Source organism: Rutidosis leptorrhynchoides, chromosome 5 (genome assembly GCF_046630445.1).
Source record: "Rutidosis leptorrhynchoides isolate AG116_Rl617_1_P2 chromosome 5, CSIRO_AGI_Rlap_v1, whole genome shotgun sequence".
Lineage (NCBI taxonomy): Eukaryota > Viridiplantae > Streptophyta > Magnoliopsida > Asterales > Asteraceae > Rutidosis > Rutidosis leptorrhynchoides.
In genome coordinates this window covers 25911392-25921123 of record NC_092337.1, presented here as the reverse complement: position 1 = coordinate 25921123, position 9732 = coordinate 25911392, and positions in this window count along the sequence as shown.

Sequence of the window (9732 nt, the reverse complement as noted above, 5' to 3'; positions counted from 1 at the left end):
TTACAACCACCGATATATGTAACGACCCGTCAAAATCGCTATTGACGCGGCACGTTAATCATTGATTCCACAGTGAGGTTTTGACCTCTATATGATACGTTTTGATAAAATATTGCATTCATTAAAATAAGTGACTTTCTAAACATAGAAAGTTATAAACATGTGGGCGAGTGCTTAGGTATAAGCAAAACCCCGAAATACATAAGTCTTTAATTTACAGGTTGACATCACAGTCCAATTATTTATTACACAACGCAATTTTATTTTGAATGCAATAAACTTTGTACAAAGCATGAGAGACTCCATGCAGGCAACAAGCACATCAGAGCGGAAGCATTCTAAGGACCTGAGAATAAATAATGCTAAAAAGTCAGCACGAATGTTGGTGAGTTATAGGTTTAATTGCTCGAGTCATAAACATATATAAAGATAGACCACAAGATTTCATCAAAAGTTTATCAATAGATTCTACGTAACAGAGCACCCTGGTAACTAAACTTAACGCTATAGTGATAATTACCCCATTCGTTTTAATACACGCAAACCAATGTGTCTTAAACTCAAATAATATACGTCCGTTAAAAGGCTAGCGCTCTAGCTCGGACGGGGATGTCAAGCCCTATGGATCCATATATAATTATTCGCACCCACCAGTCCATATCCTATGTACTGGCAGCTACTAGTTACCAAAGCTAAGGGATTTTCGGTTTAACTCAGTGTAGAATTTAGTATGTACTTGTGTCTTATCGCGTTTAAAATAAATTGCATGTATTCTCAGCCTAAAAATATTTAAAGTATTTAAAAAGGGAGACTATAAACTCACAGTTCAATATTGAGACTCAATATTGTAGGCAAATTGCATAGACGTAATGATGGTAGACGACTGTATGGTTGACCTTGGATTCAAGAACAATACCCCGAACAATACCCAATATTTCCTTAGCTTAAAGCGGTTTGAAACCCGAATTAAAAACACCCTCGTATATACCTTATTATTATTAAACTTAAATTTAAAATTATAATTATAATATAAATATAAATATTGAGAGATAAAACTCATGTGAAAAAACTTCATCGAACAAACTGCGTATTTATATTACTTTTCGATTTACTGTAGCTCATGCGATCGCATGAGTTTTCAGTGTTTTTACCATGCGATCGCATGGCCGCCTTTTTCGTTTTTGTTTGCTAGTTCGTCGACATCAAATAGTGTTCACTGTAGCAAATAGTGACTGTAGCAAATAGTGTTTACTGTAGCAAATAGTGGTTTACTGTAGCAAAATACGGTTTCACTGTAGCAAATAGTGTTTTACTGTAGCAAATAGTGTTTTACTGTAGCAAAGTAATTTTACTTGTACATATGTATATACATACATATAATTGTTCATGAATCGTCGAGAGTAGTCAAAGGTAATTGTATATATGAAACATTTCTAAAATTTTGAGACTCAATCTAACAGACTTTTTTTAACATGCCAAAATAATAAATCGTATAGAGAATTGGTTTAAATTAGTCGAAATTTTCCGGTCATCACAGTACCTCCCCGTTAAAGAAAATTTCGTCCCGAAATTTTGAGTAGTACCTGTTTCATGAGCGATATCAGTGAACAAATGTGGATACTTTTGCTTCATTTGATCCTCACGTTCCCAAGTAAACTCGGGTCCTCGTCTAGCATTCCAACGAACTCTAACTATCGGTATTTTGCTTTGTTTTAATTGTTTGACCTCACGGTCCATGATTTCAACAGGTTCTTCGATAAAATGGAGTTTATCATTGATTCGTATTTCGTCAAGAGGAATTACGACATCCTCTTCAACTAAACATTTCTTCAAATTTGACATGTGAAATGTGTTGTGAACACTACTAAGTTCTTGCGGTAGCTTTAATCGATAAGCAACTGTTCCAATTCTTTCGGTGATTTCAAAGGGTCCTACGTACCTAGGACTTAACTTTCCTCGTTTACCGAATCGTACTACGCCTTTCCAGGGTGACACTTTCAACATGACTTTGTCGCCCACTTGAAATTCTAGCGGTTTTCTTCTTACATCAGCATAACTCTTTTGGCGACTCAAGGCCGTTTTCAATCGTTGTTGTATTTGAATGATCTTTTCGGTGGTTTCATGAATAATTTCTGGTCCAGTAAGTTGTCTTTCTCCTACTTCACTCCAACAGATAGGAGATCTGCACTTTCTACCGTAAAGTGCTTCAAATGGCGCTGCGTTGATGCTCGTATGATAGCTGTTATTGTATGAAAATTCTGCCAACGGTAAGTGTCGATCCCAACTGGTTCCAAAGTCAATCACGCATGCCCGTAACATGTCTTCCAATGTTTGTATTGTTCTTTCACTTTGACCATCTGTCTGTGGGTGATAAGCGGTGCTCATATCTAATCGAGTTCCCAATGCTTTTTGTAATGACTGCCAAAAACGTGATGTGAATCAGGTGTCGCGCTCAGATATGATGGAGATAGGTACACCATGCCTGGAAACTACTTCCTTCAAATATAGGCGTGCTAATTTCTCCATACTGTCTGTCTCTTTTATTGGTAAAAAGTGAGCTGATTTAGTGAGACGATCAACTATCACCCAAATAGTATCATGACTACTTGCAATCCTTGGCAATTTCGTAATGAAATCCATGGTTATTCTTTCCCATTTCCACTGTGGAATTTCTGGTTGTTGCAGTAATCCTGACGGCTTTTGGTGCTCAGCTTTGACCTTTGCACACGTCATACATTTGCTTACATAAGTAGCAATTTCTGTCTTCATATTAGGCCACCAATAGAACTTCTTGAGATCGTGGTACATTTTCCCATTTCCTGGGTGAATTGAGTACCTCGTTTTGTGTGCTTCATCCAGTACTAGTTGCCTTAGGTTACCATGTTTTGGTACCCATATCCTACCAGCAAAATACAGGGTTCCATCAGCTTTTACTTCAAGTTGTTTTTCTAACCCTTTGCTCATTTCGCCTTTTTCGTTTTCTTCTTTTAAAGCTTCTAACTGTGCTGCTTGAATTTGCTTTGTAAGATCAGTACGAATTGTAATGTTCAAAGCTCGGACCCTAAGAGGTTTTACTCTTTCTTTTCGACTTAGGGCATCAGCTACAACATTAGCCTTTCCGGGGTGGTAACGGATTTCACAATCGTAATCGTTTTACAACTCTACCCAGCGACGTTGCCTCATATTGAGTTGTTTTTGATCAAAAATATGCTGAAGACTCTTATGGTCGGTGTACACTGTACACTTGGTGCCATATAGATAGTGTCTCCATATTTTGAGTGCAAAAACTACTGCTCCAAGTTCCAAATCGTGCGTCGTATAGTTCTTTTCATGAATATTTAGTTGTCGTGAGGCATATGCAATAACCTTTGTGCGTTGCATTAATACACATCCTAAACCTTTGCGCGAAGCATCACAATAGATCACGAAATCATCATTTCCTTCCGGTAATGACAAAATGGGTGCAGACGTTAACTTCTTCTTTAATAACTGGAATGAGGATTCCTGTTCCGTGGACCAATCATACTTCTTTCCCTTTTGAGTCAATGCAGTTAAGGGTTTGGCGATTCTAGAGAAATCTTGAATGAATCTTCGGTAGTAACCAGCAAGACCTAAGAATTGGCGGATTTGTGTTGGAGTATTCGGAGTTTCCAATTTACTAATGGCTTCGATCTTGGCAGGATCAACTTTAATTCCATGTTTACTGACAACATGGCCCAAAAATTGTACTTCTTGTAACCAGAAATCACACTTCAAAAATTTTGCATACAATTCTTCTTTCTTGAGTATCTCTAGTACCAGTCTTAAGTGTTGCTCATGTTCTTCCTTGTTCTTCGAGTAAATCAATATGTCATCGATAAAAACAATGACAAATTTTTCTAAATATGGTCTACAGATGCGATTCATTAGATCCATGAATACTGTTGGAGCATTAGTCAATCTAAAAGGCATGACTAAAAATTCATAGTGACCGTAACGGGTTCTGAACGCGGTTTTAGGAACATCTTCTTCCTTCACTCTCAGCTGATGGTATCCGGAGCGTAGATCAATCTTAGAATAAACACTTGATCCTTGCAATTGATCAAACAAATCATCAATCCTCGGTAATGGGTACCGATTCTTGATCGTTAATTTGTTTAATTCTCGGTAATCTATGCACATTCTCATAGATCCATCCTTCTTCTTGACGAACAGAATAGGAGCACCCCAAGGTGAAAAACTGGGACGAATAAATCCACGGTCCGATAATTCTTGCAACTGGTCTTGTAATTCTTGCATTTCTGAAGGTGCAAGTCTATATGGGGATCGGGCTACAGGTGCGGCTCCTGGTATGAGATCAATCTGGAATTCTACACATCTGTGTGGAGGTAGCCTCGGTAATTCTTCTGGAAATACTCCGGGATATTCTCTTACAACCGGCATGTCATTAATGCTTCTTTCTTCAGTATCGATCTTCTTTATGTGTGCCAGAATAGCATAACAACCTTTTCTTATAAGTTTCTGGACCTTCATACAGCTGATAAAGTTCAGCTTTGAGTTGCTCTTCTCCCCATAAATCATTAATGACGTTTCATCCTTACGAGGGATGCGGATTGCTTTCTCAGCGCAAACAACTTCTGCTCTTGTTTTGGACATCCAGTCCATGCCAACGATTTCATCAAAACTTCCTAATTCTACGGGTATCAAATCGATTTCGAAGGTTTCACCAGCGAGATTTATTTCGCAACCATGGCAAATTTTATCGACTTTTATCAGTTTACCATTAGCTAATTCAATAGTATATTTATCGTCTAGAGGTAATGATGCACATTTTAGTTTAGAACTAAAGTCTTTACACATATAACTTCTATCAGCACCCGTATCAAACATAATAGAAGCTAGTTGATTATTAACGGTAAACGTACCCGTGACAAGATTAGGATCCTCACGTGCTTCACTGGTACTAACATTAAATGCCCTCCCACGTGCGGGTTCTTTGTTCTTCTCCTTATCAGGGCATTGATTTATAAAGTGACCAGACTTCCCGCATCCATAACATTTCTTGACATCGGTCAATTTTGTCTTTACTTCGGAAACGGTGGCATAACAATCTTTCGCCACATGTCCTTTCTTGTTGCACTTATCACAGACCACTTGGCAATAACCTGCATGATGTGTGTAACATCTTTTGCAGAACGGATGGGGTCCCTTATAGTTTGGACTTGCAGTTGCCCCATCTTGTTTACCTTTAAAAGTTTCTTGTTTCTTCAGGTGAGTACTTTTGCCCTTATAGTCTTCCCATTTCCTCTTTCCTTCAGTTGTCTTGACTTCGGTAATTGGTGCCTTAATCGAACTCTCTGTGATCTGGTCCATGAGTTGGTGTGCCATTGTCATGGCTTCCTGCATCGTATTTGGTTTGGACGATGTAACATTTCCTTTGATATTGATCGGTAAACCGTCAATATACATTTCTATCTTTTGTTTCTCGTTTGGCACCAATTCGGGACACAACAAGGCTAGTTCCATGAAACGCTTTTCATAGTTATTGAGATTCACGCCGATAACCTTCAGATTACGTAACTCAGATTCCATTTTTCTGATCTCGTTTTGAGGACAGTACTCCTCGATTAGCATCTTTTTCAGTTCTTCCCAAGAGATATCATATGCCGTATCTATTCCTTCTGCTTTAGCATAATTGTTCCACCAAGTAAGTGCACCATCTTGCAACGTGCATGAAGCATACTTTGACTTGTCTCCGTTTGCACAATTACTGATTTTGAAAACGGACTCCATCTTTTCAAACCATCGGGTTAGACCGACTGGTCCCTCGGTTCCACTAAACGTCTGTGGTTTGCATCCTTGAAAAGTTTTGTATGAGCATCCGTTTCGTGATTTTGTATTTACGGCTGCTGCTTCGGCTGTTGCTTTTGTTGCCTCGGCTGCAGCAATTCTTTCATTCACACGTTTCTCGACTAGTTGCTCAAACTCAGCATCCGACATTTGAGACATGTTTCTTCAATAAACACAACAGATATAATTTAATCATATAGAATATTATAGGTAAAATGAGTTGTCAATAGTTAATCGTAGCATATTAATAATATGAGCCAATTATTATAAAAGCCTTTTCTTCTTATTAGCATTTTATAATTATTTCTAGGGTATTAACTACCCGTTAAGTTCATACATAATAGCTAGTACAAGGAATTAACTACTAAAATCCTAATAATATTCCACTATGAAAAATTATAGCGAGTTACTACGTTATTATGTAATAATAATAATAAGTATTAATAATACAAATAATCATTCCATGCATTTATTATTAATAAACCAAAATAATACAATACCATACAATACCGATATTTTACATATGATTATTCTACATAACAAAATAGAGTAGCACACATAAGCAATAGGATAGCACAAGGAAGATTTATGGTTGCGAGGTCGTTTATTCAGAACTATCAGAAACTTCTTCCCATTTGGTTCTCTCTGCCAATTGTTTGTGTGCACATGGTCCGACAGACATTCTGGCAGTGTATTTTATTTTTAGTTGGGGTTTTGAGGTACCCGTTGCCTCAGTGGGTTTAATACAATAAGGGTGGTTACGGATCGAATAGTCCTGTTTCTTTTTAATAATTAAGAACTTTTTATTATTGTGGTTGTTTTTATTATCTATAGCAAGTTAAAATTTCTCCTTAGTGATCTCTTTTATTTCATTAGCGAAATCCTCCTCCTTTCTGATCTCGTCTGATGACGAACTGTCTGAGTCATGTGTAGGAGAATATGATGACGAACTGCGAGAATATGTACCGGTGGTCATGAACCGAAATCTGCCAGGCGTAATCGGCACAACCCGCCCGTCGGCGGTATATCTGGACCAATGTCCATATTTGTTTAGAAATGGACGATCCTCGTTTACTCCAAGGATCATGGGTCCATGCCAATGATACTGTGGCTCCGGAAAACTAGAGTTGGGTGGAGCTGGAACCTCCTCTGGGTTTACCGGGAGTTGAGATTCCCCGGCTAACACAATTTCTTCTTTAATAGGTATTGGAACGCCTTTTTCAGTTGTGGATAGAATAGATTCAGTGTCCGATTCCGAGTCGTACAAAATGATAGGATTAAAAGAAGTCATCTATCACATAATTGAAACAACAATTACGTTAGCATATAAATAAATCACATATAATGTTTTTGACCAAATAATAAGCAAAAATCAGTAAAAACAGATATGGTCATAGTTCAGACTCACTAATGCATCCTAACAATTACCAGTTAAACACACTAATGTAATTTCTGGTTCCCTATGACCTCAAGCTCTGATACCAACTGTAACGACCCGTCAAAATCGCTATTGACGCGGCACGTTAATCATTGATTCCACAGTGAGGTTTTGACCTCTCTATGATACGTTTTGATAAAATATTGCATTCATTAAAATAAGTGACTTTCTAAACATAGAAAGTTATAAACATGTGGGCGAGTGCTTAGGTATAAGCAAAACCCCGAAATACATAAGTCTTTAATTTACAGGTTGACATCACAGTCCAATTATTTATTACACAACGCAGTTTGTTTTGAATGCAATAAACTTTGTACAAAGCATGAGAGACTCCATGCAGGCAACAAGCACATCACAGCGGAAGCATTCTAAGGACCTGAGAATAAAACATGACAAAAAGTCAACACGAATGTTGGTGAGTTATAGGTTTAATTGCTCGAGTCATAAACATATATAAAGATAGACCACAAGATTTCATCAAAAGTTTATCAATAGATTCTACGTAACAGAGCACCCTGGTAACTAAACTTAACGCTATAGTGATAATTACCCCATTCGTTTTAATACACGCAAACCAACGTGTCTTAAACTCAAATAACATACGTCCGTTAAAAGGCTAGCGCTCTAGCTCGGACGGGGATGTCAAGCCCTATGGATCCATATACAATTATTCGCGCCCACCAGTCCATATCCTATGTACTGGCAGCTACTAGTTACCAAAGCTAAGGGATTTTCGGTTTAACTCATTGTAGAATTTAGTATGTACTTGTGTCTTATCGCGTTTAAAATAAATTGCATGTTTTCTCAGCCCAAAAATATTTAAAGTATTTAAAAAGGGAGACTATAAACTCACAGTTCAATATTGAGACTCAATATTGTAGGCAAATTGCGTAGACGTAATGATGGTAGACGACTGTATGGTTGGCCTTGGATTCAAGAACAATACCCCGAACAATACCCAATATTTCCTTAGCTTAAAGCGGTTTGAAACCCGAATTAAAAACACCCTCGTATACACCTTATTATTATTAAACTTAAATTTAAAATTATAATTATAATATAAATATAAATATTGAGAGATAAAACTCATGTGAAAAAACTTCGTCGAACAAACTGCGTATTTATATTACTTTTCGATTTACTGTAGCTCATGCGATCGCATGAGTTTTCAGTGTTTTTGCCATACGATCGCATGGCCGCCTTTTCCGTTTTTGTTTGCTAGTTCGTCGACATCAAATAGTGTTACTGTAGCAAATAGTGGCACTGTAGCAAATAGTGTTTACTGTAGCAAATAGTGTTTACTGTAGCAAATAGTGTTTACTGTAGCAAATAGTGTTTACTGTAGCAAATAGTGTGTCTAACTGATAAGTCGTTAGGATGCATTAGTGAGTGTGGACTTCGACCGTGTCTGCATGTCAAAAGTTTTGCTTATCATTTTTAGTCGGAAATCATCTGTTTATCATTCTTAGGAAATTACCTGCTTATCATTACTAGTCTAGACACGTCTTGCTACATTAATTGCATGAGTAGTGTATGGACAAAATTCATATCTTAGCGTATCTGCTAAATCATATCTTATCATATCTGTTACTTTAAACTTTACCTGACATATCCCGCAAATTCCTCCTTAATCTATGAAATCTTTTGTTCTATATCTATGGATATTCTATGTAATTAGAATACCATCCGATAACCGAAAATCATTTCATATCGAAAAATCCTTATTCAATCGTACGAAATGGAATTCATCATTAATTCAAGTTCCTCGGATTCCGAAATGGAATCCCACTCCAGCTCTGAAAGCAGTGTGACCGGAATGGATCAACCAATCAGCCATCATATATTCTAGATGAATTGTGGGTGGGTCCGTAGCCTCCTCAATCATTGGAGACATGAAGAAGGTGATCCCTTCCATCCACCCCATTGCCCTCTTAATGAAGAACCTGAAGCACTTACCCTTGAACCAATTCGAAACACCATTTTCTCTCTCATTTCCAGAGTATCTTGTCACGATTATATACTACATCAAATTCTAGATTATATTTATCCGCTCGTCCGAACCGACAATCACCCCGGTATAATAGAAGAAGTCAACGAGCTTCGCGCTCAGGTAGTGGCTTTGGAGAATATGGTGCAAAGATTACAAACACCAGCAGCATAACCAGTACCACCATCATCAACGCCAACAGTACCATTACCACCTCCAACCACAATCGCGTCGTAAACCTCAACTTCACAATCTGTCCCACGAGCATCAACGTCATACGCACCATAGATACCAAGGAGTACCAACAACAATAACTGACGAAGTATTAATTCATAACTTCATTGGAGAAACATTCCACGGCGATTATGCAATCTCTAAAGTCTTAGAGATTATCTAATCTAGCCCTAACCATAAATCAGTTAAACGAACCAAAATGATAGAAGGAAGAGTAGAAACCCTGACAAAAATGGTGTGTGAT